Genomic DNA, 10,965 nt, shown 5'->3' with positions numbered 1-10,965 from the left:
GTTTCCCAAAGTTAGCCCTTCAGAATCCCAACACTGTAAGCATTCATTAGCTGCAGTAGCCAGTCTGTGCAGACAGCCTGAGCTGCATTGAGGTTCATGCAAGGCCATGTAACAAGAAACTGAAAGATCAGAAAATAAGGATTCACTTTGAATACAGTCAGCACATCTGTGAGGCTCTTCTTAATATCTCTACCTATGGTTGTGAGGTCATGTGTCAAACAGATAAACCTGTCTGCACTGAACTCCAATTTCATTCTTGTTTTAAGCTGATGACGTTGTTTGTAATCCTCTTTCCCCTGTTGAGAAGTTCTCACAATTTCAACAGTTCAAACTGCAATTTTTCCTGTAAGCCTTCTTTCTCCAGAACTGGACAGGAGTGACTTCATCTGAATCAAATTTCATAGCAAATTTACTTCTGGAGCTTACAATGAGGGTTTGTTAAGAGAATAGTTGTAACTACTGTTAGTCTAAATGTGTGCTCTACATTCACAATATAAAAAAAATGTTTAAAGGACAAAAATAGGGAATTATTTTTATTTAGTATTATAGTTAGTATTTAAAGATCCACTCAGGTGAAAATTGTATTTTGGGTGTTTTTACCATATTCTTGTGATATTTTTCTCAAGATAGCAGACACATATGGAGGGATGCTAGATCGACGATAGATAGAAACAGCCTTATTTAAAGAATAATATAAAAATGCAGTAAAAGTAAACAAGTCTTTGTAAGTAGATGGTAAATAATTTTCAGAACAAGGATATAAGCACATAAAGGATGTAGTTTAACCTCAAATTTGTAAAATCATTCTATATGTGAAGGAAAACGATACCACATTTAAAGAATGATCAATAAAAGTAGATATTTTTTATGGGTCTCCCTCTGTCTTTTCATTGTAAACACTAACTTAGTGCCTACTGTACACTTTTCATTTTAAATATTGATCTGTGAAGATGTCATGTTTTACTTGTATGTAACTTATATTACATTGTCATTCTGTTTTTGCATTGTTGCTACAAAATCGGGTCGTTGTTGTAAATGAGAAATTGTTCTCAGTCGACCTGCCGAAATAAATAAAGGTTCAACAATATTAATCAGGGAGGGACTTTAAGCACTAATTGTCTATTTGCCATTTAGATTTATGCATCTGTTTTCTTTGAGTCTTTTGGTAGGACTGACAGTTAAAGTTGCTTTATACCTCATGTAAAAAAAAAGCAATTGTTAAATCAAGAAAATGTCAAAACAACTTTTAAAGTTACGTGTTTATGAAAAATAAATATGGCAGTCCACTTAAAAAAAGGAAAATAAGAGTGAAATTTTAAGTTTTAGCCAGGCATGAAAGCCATCCATCCAGATAAACCAGCAGTGCTTCTTTCGCCCACCATCACCAGGACTCTAAGGAGGGCTGAACGTCACAGGCTGATGAGCTCGTGTGCAGTCTTTCCCAACTTTTAATCCCTTAACTTGAGCTGCAGAATATATATCAGCATGAAGTGTTCTAGTCGAGTGTACATAGAAGATTCTGTGTAATATAGACAAAAAATATCAGGTTTAAAAAAAAAAACACACATACTTTTAGTCAAACAAGTGGTTCAAATCAGACCAAAGAACATTAAAACACAGGAGTATGCAGCTCAATGGCGTCAGAGTAAAAAAAAAATCAGGATTCAGCATACGAAAAAAAATGAAACAAACTCCAAGAAAAGAAAAAACACAAGGATGAGACAGTAACAATCAATAAAGCACAGGCTAAAGATAAACCATTGGCTTAAATCACTGAAAAGACTCCAGAAGGCGGCCAACAACCAAGAAGACAGAAGTGAGTGAACACAGCCAAGCTGCAGGTGACAGCATCCAACCAAGCCCAGGTGTTAAACGAACTGGAGCAAAGCTATCCAATTAAAGAGAAAAGAAGAAAAAAAGGCAAGCTGAAAAGAGAAGCCTGAAAGAGACTGAAGGTCTGTGAGCTTCCTTCTCATCCAAGTATAAAGCCTTTTGTTTATTTGGAATTTGTGCATTAGCATCCTGCAAATGATGTCAACTTACACCTGCAGGAAAACAATGGTGCTGCTGCATCCCTGTCACCTTTTGTCTGCACTGTCAAAAATATCACAGCTTCAAAACGTTTTCACATTTAAAAGGGAGAAGGCCCAACTACGATTAGCTTAATGCTAACATGCAAACATTGTTTATATAGTATAATTGCTATACTTATACTTAACAAAACAAACCTCAGGTGTAGCTTACTCGTTGATTGTGGGGAAACAGTCAAAACAGTATTGTTTTCTACAGAAAATAATAAACTTTAGTTGTGTAGCACCTTTCAAGACAAAAATCACAAAGTGCTTCACAGTAAAACACAGAATATTAAAAAAAGGAATTGAATAAAAGCAATTTTAAAAAGATATGTTTTAGCTCCTTTTTAAAAGAAAACATTTACAGATCTGAGACTGAGAGGAAGCGAGTTCCAGAGGGATGGAAGCACTGCTGCAAAGGCTCTGTCAGCTTTAGCTTTTAACCAGGTTCTCCTTAAAGCATAAATAAAACGCTGTTAAAAAATTAGAGAAATATGTTTTTACAAATAAGCTCTACATTTAAAAAATTATCCAAACCTGATTATTTGAATGCAGGGAGAAAGGGTTGCCGTTGGGCAAAGGCAAGTACACTCTGGACAGTTTGCCATAGCAAGAGGACACAGACATAATAAAATGGACATTTTAGAGTCACACAAATAATCTATTAGCATTTTTTTTATTGTTAGAGGAAGCTGGCGTGCCTGCAGAAAATCAATGCACACACAGAAAGAGCATGCAAACTCCAGACAGTAAAGGACCTAGCTGGGATTTATACATAGTTGTCATGGCTAGCGAAGCTAGGCAGACCCGGAAGGAGGACAGGAGGTGAGTGAGATTAATGGGTTTTATTTGCTCTAGTGTTGTAATAGTTAGCTGTGGCAGGTAGGCAACGAGTCTGGAGAGTTGTTGTGGTTCTGTAGCCTGACTTGAGGTTCGGCGGTGGCTCGTGACGTGGCTGGAGGTTCGGCTGTGGCTCGAGCTGAGGCGTGACGTTTGGGCAAGACTCTGTGACGAGGTAGGTGGTCCAGAATGATGATCCGCTCCGGTAGAAACTGATTCGGGCGTCCACTCGTGGGCATGTAGGTCCTGGAGACAAGATAGGGTGTGTAAGGCAAGAGACTGAGGTACATGACATGAAACTGTGATAAGACCAGACTAGCACCATCAGGGGCAACGAACTGGCGATGAATGATGATCCAGGAGCTCCTTAAGTAGGTCTCGCAGGGTGATGAGTTGAGTGGACGCAGCTGGGATGAATCAGTGGCCAAGCAGGGAGGGGAAGGGGAGGAGCTGACAGAGGCACCATGACAATAGTCCTTCTATTGGTGAGGGAACCACTACACCTCCATTCCATGTTTTCCAACTCATCCTGAAACTATGGGGAAAAAGCAAACAAATAAACTGCAGCACTCTGGATAAAAGAAACAGGGAAACATTTGAAGCAGAGCTTAGCATGCAACCAGAGACTGTTTTTTTTTTCCATAAACATGCTCCTCACTTCAGATCTACTGCTCTGCTGGGACCTTTTCTCTTTCTGGCCAGTGCAGAGACCAATTCATGCTTTTCTCACCTGGAGCATTGATTTCTGCTGTGCTCTCTCTGGTCTTTTAAAGTGAGGTTTAAGTGAGTTGCATTTCCTGCAACACGCCACTTATCGCAGCCCAAAAAAGAACCCCGCGGAAAACTCTGCCCTCTGCCGCTTTGGGACTGATTTTAAGACTCTTTTACAAATCTCCTACTGCTCTCAGTCATTCTTATCAATGCTTTTAATCTTCCTGCACTTCTTGGCTTTTTAATTGTCCTCTGAGCGATAAGAAAAATCCAGCTGAGCTCCTATTTTATCACCGTGGACCTGCCTGCAGACATGAGCAGTAGAGTAAATCTTTAAAACGTGTTCTATTTCAAACAATTTATTCTTGTTTGTTGACAAATTTTGGGGGTAACATTTTATGTTTCATGCAAAAAAGGAAAAAATAAAAATAAAATTAGAACACAAAAGTTGATGGTACAGAGGGCTAGGCTATTTTACAGTTTTGAATATGACTAATTAGTATTCAGTTCACACACTAGCCGCAGTTGAGCCCACCTCATTACAGCAAAGTCTGTGGATTAAAGTTTCATCGTTGTAATCTCAATTTCAGTCAGCTCTCACTGTTTTTCACTTCTCATTTATTCATAGAAAGAGAAGACGGACTCCAGTCCTCATTAGACGAATACATAATAATTAATCACTCAATTTGTTCTTCCAGAAAATTTTAGATCTGTGAAAACAACATTACAAGTTCTTTGCATTCAACATAAATGAGGATTAGATCAAAATCCTTTATAAACCTTATACTTTCAAATAAAAATATCAATGATTTTTTTTTTTTGTACTGAAAATTAAAGCTCTTCCTGTAAATAAGCTTCACAGCTGCAGCTGCTTTTTGGTACAATAGTGGTGATTTCCATAAAATGCCTAGAGGGATAATTGCATAGGTGTTCCTGTGACTCTCAGTTTGATCCGTATTATATCTCACCATACACAGTTTAATGACTGTAATGTCTGTCTAATGTACTGCTCTGTGATACGCAAATGTGAGTAGATAACACACTGTTATTAAATTACAGGCATGCTATTGAAAATGTGTCTGCTTTACTTTAAAATTACAAGAATGTTTTGTGATACTTCATTCACTGAATGTATATTTTGGAAAACATTATTGCAAAGACAAGAAAACCCGTAAGTGACCTAATGTTCACGGGAAACAAAGCTAAACTTCTTTTAGATCATAATTTTCCATTCAATTTACATGTATGCTCTCCCAATCTGCACTGTTACATCATAAAGGCTCCAGATTAAACCGTTTGCTCCCAAAAGAAGCCAGAATTATTTAAATTATTTAACATATATAGAGAGAGAGATAATTGGTCCCACTGTGGACAAAACCCAGTCACAACCTGCACACAGAGGCTTTGCTGTCGTCATGGCAACTGAGTGTGCCATTGATTCTCCAAATTTTGTTATTTTGTTTAAGATAAAGAAGCAACACGATACTGATGACTTATGTCAACAAGAAAATGATGAATAGGGCTCCAACTTCTTGTTAATGTTACAAAACTGACACAAAGTCACAGGTCACCCTGTGGCCGTGTCTGTGTTTTTTTAGCGTTTTTATTTTTCCCATCTCTTTTTTCAATCTTAGATTTGATTTTTTTTAAAGTACTTTCAAAGATTTAGAGGGAAGCTGATGCTTGGTTGGACTTTAAAGAATGTTTCCTGCTGAGAAGAATCTTTGGAAACAACATGCAGCTGAGAAGAGGCATCGCAGGTCAGAAACAGCCTGAATGCACAAAACTCCTTTTACATTTCTAAAACTGTTTCTTATTTTTGCCAACAAAGCAAAAAACCTCATTAATGTTTCATTTGTGAAGAAACGATGTACTTACATCTGATCCTGTAGGGAAACCTGACAGAAACCTGACTTCTTTTTAAAGAGTTTTTTCGAAAATCAGAATTAAATGGATGAACCTGTGTTTGTAGAAGTGGAACGAAGCATCTCATATTTATAAGTTTTGTTATCAGATATGATGCTTCCATGCTTTCTATAAACACAAAATTGGACTTATTCACCGAAAAAACCACCTAATCATGTAAGAAAACAAAAAAATCCCATGTTGCTGCAACATAAGCAACCTTTAAAACTGAAGAAAATAATAAAATAATTAAAGACCCCTTTTTTGTACCACCTAAATAAACTTAATGAAGATTTATTCTCCACTGTTTCATTTAAAATAAAGCTACACAAACAGAGTTTGGTGGGAAAGGTGATCAAACACAGTTTTTTTTTGTATTTTACCAAAAAAAAAAAGAAAAAAAACTCCCAATTTCCACTTGTCCGCTGTCAACTTTCCTATTTTTATTTACAGTTGACATTTTAGAAATAAGCCAGAAAGTGAGACAGAAGGGTTGCACAAGAGCTTAAAGGTTTGCAACAACTTAAAGTGTAATTTAGCCAATCACAATCAAGAAATTCTACACATTAATTTTAAAAATTCTGGCGATTGCATATGATTGATTTTATGACAGAAGCCTGCAGGCCACATTTGGCCCAGGGGCCTGACTTTGGACATGCCGGCATTAAGGTAAACGTGTGAATTTGGTAAAGGTTTTTTACATCCAACCTGCACTTTTAAATGGTTAAAAAGCACACAGCTTTATCAACATTAACCATTACCAATAAAGCATAAATATTTTATTTTGGTTTTTCTGAAAGTATTTGGTCTCAATTCTCTCTATATTTAAAAAAACAAGAAAACTTAAAGGTAACTAAATATACGGCAATACTCGAACACGGCCCAGATAATACTAAATGTGACGTCAACTCAATAGAAATCAAATCTAAACCAGTAAGAAGACAAGACTTGTGAAGTTTAAGTTGAAAGACAACCATCACAAAACCATCCAAAATGCCACCAACAGGCTTTTAATTTCATGTACAGTGCAAAGATGAACTTTTTCTTTGCGTTTTTGGATAAACGGTGCTGGATGCTCTCAGCCCTTTGCTACACAGAGGTTTTTTTGTGTGTTTAGATTCCCAAGACTCAATTTTTGCCATGATTTGTCATAAGTCTCAAACAATTATTAATCAGTCAGACTCAACCCCTTGACACCTTTTGATGAAAATATATACAAATCACTTTGGCTCCAAAATTACCTCAATTTATCATGACAGCAAAAACATAAGGGAAATTATTATTATCATAGCTGAAAACAAAATCAGATATTTAATTTTAGATACAGGTGTTTCATAGAAAAGACAACAAATGACATACATATAAGTTGAGGACAATTGTTTAAGTTTTTAGTATTCAATGGGAAGGTCTGCGCAAAAGGAATGTATGTGTGACCTCTCAGGATTCTTGTTGCAGTCAGGAGTTTTATTTCTGTCACTCTTTCTTGCAATGAAAATGCTGAGTGCGATTAAATCACAGATATTCATGAGGCCTGCTCCAGCATATAAACCCATCATTACAAGCTGGATGGTGCAAAACAGTGCTGACAGCTCTGTCTTCACCATTTACATCTTTATATCACTGCAGGCTTTGTTACTTATGAACACCCTATTCTCTTAACTTTGTCCTATTTCTACCCTGAGAAAAAACACCTGTAAGAAAACAAGATATGTGTCAGCAAAATGTAATCAATCAACAGAACAGACTTGTTAAAATAGAGAAAAAAACAGGCTGGTATCTGATTGCAAGAAAATCTCTTCACCTGGGAAATAAATCCGGTTCCGTGGGACTAAATAAATCTTATGAACATGCACGTTTTTGTCAGAAAATACACCAAATCCAATCCCTTGAAGGTGAAATAAGTATTTTTCAGAACGGGTGCAGAATGGATTTAGTTGTTTATGCAGACTTGATACGTGAGATAGCAATAAAAAGCTGCATTGCTGTCATGACAGGAGCAGCTCATAGACAAAAAAACACACTTTAGGAAATCTCTTTCTTATAGAACTAAACAACACACACATGAAAAAGGATTTGGAAAATCTACATTTTTCCCTAAAGCTCCTACTATTTTATTTTTTATATCAGTTTTGCAGAAAAACTGGGGTGCAGGGTGATTAAAATATTAATTATTATATAACATTTTTCAAACAGACTAGTAATAAATACAAGCCCCCAGTAGTAGACGTGTAATTGTTTGAAGACTATAGGTTTTTCTAGAAGAAAAAAATAAATAAATGACTATGTTGTGACATTTTTCAGCTGCGTCATCATAAGATAATACATGTGTTTTACAGCCGAATGAGCAAAGATGGTGATACAGCAGAGAAAATCCACTCAAACTGTCATTTTGACGTTCTTCCCGCTGCAGCCACTGGAGAGCACTGTTGCATACATAAACAAGCAGTGTTTAGCTGCATTAAAGAATCAGTAAGGTGGGCTGCTCTGCATGTCTTCAAAGGGTGTTTCTATTAAGGTGCTTGTTTGTAAATGTAGATTAGTGTTGGTATGTGTCACTTACGTGAAAGTAAACACTTAAAAACGCTTTTAAATATAAAAGAAATGTTTCTTTAAATGTAACGTTTTAAAAAAATCTATTACACTCTGAAATAAAAAAGAACAAGCTGCATTATTGTTTTTTTCTCTCCAATCCAATAAGATTTCTTTGTTTATCATTGGTGCCAGACCTCATATTTTTTGGTTAGATTGCACACTTGACATTTCCTACAGGTGCCTGTATTAAACTGCCCTGGCATTTGAAAGGAAAGCTATACAGTTTGCTCCTGCACGTAGCAAGACAGAGAAGATGGATCCAGATCACAAACCACTGTTTCCATGGAAACATCAATGTGGACAACAGGAGGGAATTGAGGGCTCCAGCCATTTTTTTTTAAAGTTCGCATTAATGATAAAGTAAGGATCATGTGTGTCAGCTGGAGTGACAGCCGTTGCATCAAAGTTAAATGAGGGTGTGCTTCTCTCGTAGATTTCTGCAGTTGCCTTCAGACGTGTTAAAAAGATGTCTAAAAAAGATTTATAATCGCAAAAGATTTATAGTCGTGTTTTCAAAAAAAAATAAAAGGGATCAACAGATTCATAATAAAAAACAACATTTATCTATGTTGTGAGTTTAGATTTTTATTAACTGCTTTTTCTACTTCTGACAATCGCTTAAATTTTCACCAACAAACATGTTTTTAAATTTGGATTTTAACCCAAAAAATAACTGAAAGCTCATCTCTATGAAGTTTAAACATCAGATTATTCAAAAGACTGGAATGAAACATCTGATCTCTTTAGTTTCAGCTTTGAAGGGTGCAGGGAAGCTCTGCAAAAAACAAAGGAAATGAGGTTGCAGAGATCTTATTAGTCTGTTTTTTCAGAGAGCAGCAGACATGCTTGTGTTATTGCATCTAATAATGTTCTGTTTTGTTGGATTTGAATTTAGCTTTAACAATGAGTGTTTAAAGACAGAAAGAAATGAAAAGAAAGTTTAAAGGCCTGAACAATAAGATTTACCGGTATTTGATTTTTATGAAATCTTTTACTGCATTTTTCATTTCTTAGTTCACCTTGTTGATACTACTGACATTGCAAATCACATAGGTAAAACAAATGGAGTTAATGTGAAATAAAAAATATATATATTTAAAAAAAAGAAGAGTCCTGTTTAAATTAGTTCCATTTTCTCCTCATTTGAGTTAAAAGAACACAGCCTCCCCTTTACCTGATGCAGTAATTAATGAGACTGTACAGTGTGAGGAACATTTGGAAGAAGATGCGTGACAGAAGATGCGTGTCTGCTCATGAGCAACTCTTCTTGGCTTTTAAGTGTAATTAGGCCACCAATTGAGAAACATGACACCTATAGAATTAGTAGTATTAGTAGTATAGTGTACTATGGATAGTTTTACAGTTTTTCCCAATTGCTAAAACACATTTTCTAAACAATTAGACCAATTTAACCAAGCATCAAACAACATTTTGTAATTATGGGCAAAATATACAAAAGACTTACATTAACTCTTGAATCAAAAGCTCAGATCGAGGTCAAAATTAAGACTGTACACGTGCACAGTAAACATAACACACTACACAAAGCTCATCGAGACGACTGTTGTTGTGAATTTGGACTATACAAATAAAATTGAATTCAATTGAATTGAATTACACAGCAAAACAGCATACACGATTTCCAAAAATAGGCTAAAAGTACAAAATACTTGAGTCCCATTCAAAAGCTCACTTTGAAGTCACAATAAAACTCTGTCATCAAAACTAACAAACTCACATAAAAACACACTAAGCAACAAAACACTGTTCACAAAATGGTTAATAAACAATGCCCCCCCTCCCCCGAAGGTAAACTTTATTCAGAATTGCTATTTTTGTTTTTCACTGTAAGCCCAGGTTCACATTTACTTTACCATCTTATGTCTGTGCGGGTCAGACCACAGGACTTCATCCACATCACATGCCCTAGCTACACAACAGGAAAAAGGTGATCTTGTGTGCCTGATCCAGCCTTGACAAGACACAATTGAAACACAATTACAAGCCGTGTCCATGACTTGCAACAGGTTTTCTCGAGTGCATGGTTGTCTCTCGTAAACCTTCCAATTGGGTTAAGGAATAGAGAACAAACTGGAAGAAAACTAATAAAAGATTTGTGTTGAACCACTGTCTCATAACAAACTTTTATGAATCTGACATGTCTGACATGTCCCAGACAACAACAAAGTATTCTGGCAATTGATGCAGGTTTGGGTCTTAGTGTGGGTCTTGAGCTGCTATACATGCTCTAAAACTGTCCTTATATTCACTGCAGTTGTTTTGCAACAATTGTCATCAGTTTTGATCAGTTGTCTGTTGATGTTGACTGTTGGAACAGAGTGTTGGAACAGAGTTTGAGTTTTGCCATTGTGTTAACTTTTTGCATGTTGTGTGTTGTGAATGCCAGCTGTGTTTTAAACGTGAGAGTGTGTTCTGCAGTGAGTAGATTACAGTTTTGCAAGTTGTGTGGTAATTGCTAATTGTGCTTTAGGTTAAGACCAAAGAGTGATGTTTTTGATCGACTGGTTTGGAGAATGGCACTAAGTGTTTTAGCAATTAAAAACTGGAAAAAAAAAAATCCAAGATACCTTTTTTATTCCCTGTGAAGTTTTAAAGCTCTTGGTCGAGATTGTTCAACAAACAAAAATAACTTATGTCTAATGTCTGCCTGTCAACCTGGACTACAAAAAAATAAAGGAGCAACTGCATCTTAAGGGGAGTGCAGGTTTGTCTAGCAGTTTCCATTGCAGCTGATATGGCCACCACAAGGGACATCATGAAAATGGAACATACCATTGTTTTACTAGTGTATTGTGAAGTATTTATAAGAATAATGGCAATTACA

The sequence above is a fragment of the Oryzias latipes genome, chromosome 22, assembly GCF_002234675.1.
Source record: "Oryzias latipes chromosome 22, ASM223467v1".
NCBI classification, from domain to species: domain Eukaryota; kingdom Metazoa; phylum Chordata; class Actinopteri; order Beloniformes; family Adrianichthyidae; genus Oryzias; species Oryzias latipes.
This window is presented reverse-complemented; position numbering follows the sequence as displayed.